The sequence below is a fragment of the Schistocerca gregaria genome, unplaced genomic scaffold (genome assembly GCF_023897955.1).
Source record: "Schistocerca gregaria isolate iqSchGreg1 unplaced genomic scaffold, iqSchGreg1.2 ptg001011l, whole genome shotgun sequence".
Taxonomy (NCBI): Eukaryota; Metazoa; Arthropoda; class Insecta; order Orthoptera; family Acrididae; genus Schistocerca; species Schistocerca gregaria.
In genome coordinates this window covers 120,001-123,235 of record NW_026062360.1, presented here as the reverse complement: position 1 = coordinate 123,235, position 3,235 = coordinate 120,001, and the positions used below count along the sequence as shown (strand labels likewise).

General features: G+C 56.6%; 2 non-coding genes across 2 annotated transcripts in view; both read left to right on the top strand.

The window, feature by feature from the left end:
• The first annotated feature begins 2,079 nt into the window (after positions 1-2,079).
• Positions 2,080-2,234, top strand: LOC126327011 (5.8S ribosomal RNA). The gene has a single exon (XR_007560899.1). It is a non-coding gene; the product is annotated as a 5.8S ribosomal RNA (ribosomal RNA).
• Positions 2,235-2,423: 189 nt separating this feature from the next.
• LOC126327033 (large subunit ribosomal RNA) overlaps positions 2,424-3,235 on the top strand; it is a 4,225-nt gene continuing 3,413 nt past the window's right edge. The window contains exon 1 of the ribosomal RNA XR_007560920.1: positions 2,424-3,235. This exon is cut by the window's right edge and continues 3,413 nt beyond it. This is a non-coding gene — a ribosomal RNA (large subunit ribosomal RNA).

Genomic DNA, 3,235 nt, shown 5'->3' with positions numbered 1-3,235 from the left:
ACACTAGATCGCGTGTTGGGACGCTTTTATTAGATCAAAACCAATCGGATTGGCTTGTCTGGTCCGTTTGCCTTGGTGACTCTGAATAACTTTGGGCTGATCGCACGGTCCTCGTACCGGCGACGCATCTTTCAAATGTCTGCCTTATCAACTGTCGATGGTAGGTTCTGCGCCTACCATGGTTGTAACGGGTAACGGGGATCAGGGTTCGATTCCGGAGAGGGAGCCTGAGAAACGGCTACCACATCCAAGGAAGGCAGCAGGCGCGCAAATTACCCACTCCCGGCACGGGGAGGTAGTGACGAAAAATAACGATACGGGACTCATCCGAGGCCCCGTAATCGGAATGAGTACACTTTAAATCCTTTAACGAGTATCTATTGGAGGGCAAGTCTGGTGCCAGCAGCCGCGGTAATTCCAGCTCCAATAGCGTATATTAAAGTTGTTGCGGTTAAAAAGCTCGTAGTTGGATTTGTGTCCCACGCTGTTGGTTCACCGCCCGTCGGTGTTTAACTGGCATGTATCGTGGGACGTCCTGCCGGTGGGGCGAGCCGAAGGGGTGCTTTCGCGTCCCGAGGCGGACCCCGTTTAAATCCTACCAGGGTGCTCTTTGTTGAGTGTCTCGGTGGGCCGGCACGTTTACTTTGAACAAATTAGAGTGCTTAAAGCAGGCAAGCCCGCCTGAATACTGTGTGCATGGAATAATGGAATAGGACCTCGGTTCTATTTTGTTGGTTTTCGGAACCCGAGGTAATGATTAATAGGGACAGGCGGGGGCATTCGTATTGCGACGTTAGAGGTGAAATTCTTGGATCGTCGCAAGACGAACAGAAGCGAAAGCATTTGCCAAGTATGTTTTCATTAATCAAGAACGAAAGTTAGAGGTTCGAAGGCGATCAGATACCGCCCTAGTTCTAACCATAAACGATGCCAGCCAGCGATCCGCCGCAGTTCCTCCGATGACTCGGCGGGCAGCCTCCGGGAAACCAAAGCTTTTGGGTTCCGGGGGAAGTATGGTTGCAAAGCTGAAACTTAAAGGAATTGACGGAAGGGCACCACCAGGAGTGGAGCCTGCGGCTTAATTTGACTCAACACGGGAAACCTCACCAGGCCCGGACACCGGAAGGATTGACAGATTGATAGCTCTTTCTTGATTCGGTGGGTGGTGGTGCATGGCCGTTCTTAGTTGGTGGAGCGATTTGTCTGGTTAATTCCGATAACGAACGAGACTCTAGCCTGCTAACTAGTCGCGTGACATCCTTCGTGCTGTCAGCGATTACTTTTCTTCTTAGAGGGACAGGGCGGCTTCTAGCCGCACGAGATTGAGCAATAACAGGTCTGTGATGCCCTTAGATGTTCTGGGCCGCACGCGCGCTACACTGAAGGAATCAGCGTGTCTTCCTAGGCCGAAAGGTCGGGGTAACCCGCTGAACCTCCTTCGTGCTAGGGATTGGGGCTTGCAATTGTTCCCCATGAACGAGGAATTCCCAGTAAGCGCGAGTCATAAGCTCGCGTTGATTACGTCCCTGCCCTTTGTACACACCGCCCGTCGCTACTACCGATTGAATGATTTAGTGAGGTCTTCGGACTGGTACGCGGCATCGACTCTGTCGTTGCCGATGCTACCGGAAAGATGACCAAACTTGATCATTTAGAGGAAGTAAAAGTCGTAACAAGGTTTCCGTAGGTGAACCTGCGGAAGGATCATTACCGACTAGACTGCATGTCTTTCGATGTGCGTGTCGTGTCGTGTCGCGCAACACGCTACCTGTACGGCAGTGGCCGTGCGCCGCGTGCGGAACCACGCGTGCCTCTCAAAACTAGCGGAAGTGTTGTTGTTGTGTGGTACGAGCGCTGAAGCTCTGGAGCGGCTGGCCTGCGGTACCTGGCGCCTGGCGCCGGTTTTGAATGACGTTCGCCCGAGTGCCTGTCCGCTCCGGTGTGGAGCCGTACGACGCCCATCGGCTGTGAGGCCGTTGGACACAAAAAAAAAATAGTGGAACAGGGGCCGTCAGACGCCTCAGTCCCGCAAATGCTACTGTCTTGAAAGAGACAGTGGGAGACTGAAAAGGAAAAGATCACCCAGGACGGTGGATCACTCGGCTCGTGGGTCGATGAAGAACGCAGCAAATTGCGCGTCGACATGTGAACTGCAGGACACATGAACATCGACGTTTCGAACGCACATTGCGGTCCATGGATTCCGTTCCCGGGCCACGTCTGGCTGAGGGTCGGCTACGTATACTGAAGCGCGCGGCGTTTGTCCTGCTTCGGAGACGTGGGAGTGTCGTGGTCGCCTGTGTGGCCGGCCGCGTCTCCTTAAACGTGCGATGCGCGCCCGTCGCCTGGCGGTTCGCATACCGGTACTTTCTCGGTAGCGTGCACAGCCGGCTGGCGGTGTGGCCGTGCGACACCTCGTACAACGACCTCAGAGCAGGCGAGACTACCCGCTGAATTTAAGCATATTACTAAGCGGAGGAAAAGAAACTAACAAGGATTCCCCCAGTAGCGGCGAGCGAACAGGGAAGAGTCCAGCACCGAACCCCGCAGGCTGCCGCCTGTCGTGGCATGTGGTGTTTGGGAGGGTCCACTACCCCGACGCCTCGCGCCGAGCCCAAGTCCAACTTGAATGAGGCCACGGCCCGTAGAGGGTGCCAGGCCCGTAGCGGCCGGTGCGAGCGTCGGCGGGACCTCTCCTTCGAGTCGGGTTGCTTGAGAGTGCAGCTCCAAGTGGGTGGGTAAACTCCATCTGAGACTAAATATGACCACGAGACCGATAGCGAACAAGTACCGTGAGGGAAAGTTGAAAAGAACTTTGAAGAGAGAGTTCAAAAGTACGTGAAACCGTTCTGGGGTAAACGTGAGAAGTCCGAAAGGTCGAACGGGTGAGATTCACGCCCATCCGGCCACTGGCCCCCGCCCTCGGCAGATGGGGCCGGCCGCCCGCGCGGAGCAATCCGCGGCGGGGTCGTGTCCGGTTGCCTTTCCACTCGCCGCGGGGTGGGGCCGTTCCGGTGTGCGGTGGGCCGCACTTCTCCCCTAGTAGGACGTCGCGACCCGCTGGGTGCCGGCCTACGGCCCGGGTGCGCAGCCTGTCCTTCCGCGGGCCTCGGTTCGCGTCTGTTGGGCAGAGCCCCGGTGTCCTGGCTGGCTGCTCGGCGGTATATCTGGAGGAGTCGATTCGCCCCCTTTGGGCGCTCGGGCTCCCGGCAAGCGCGCGCGGTTCTTCCCGGAT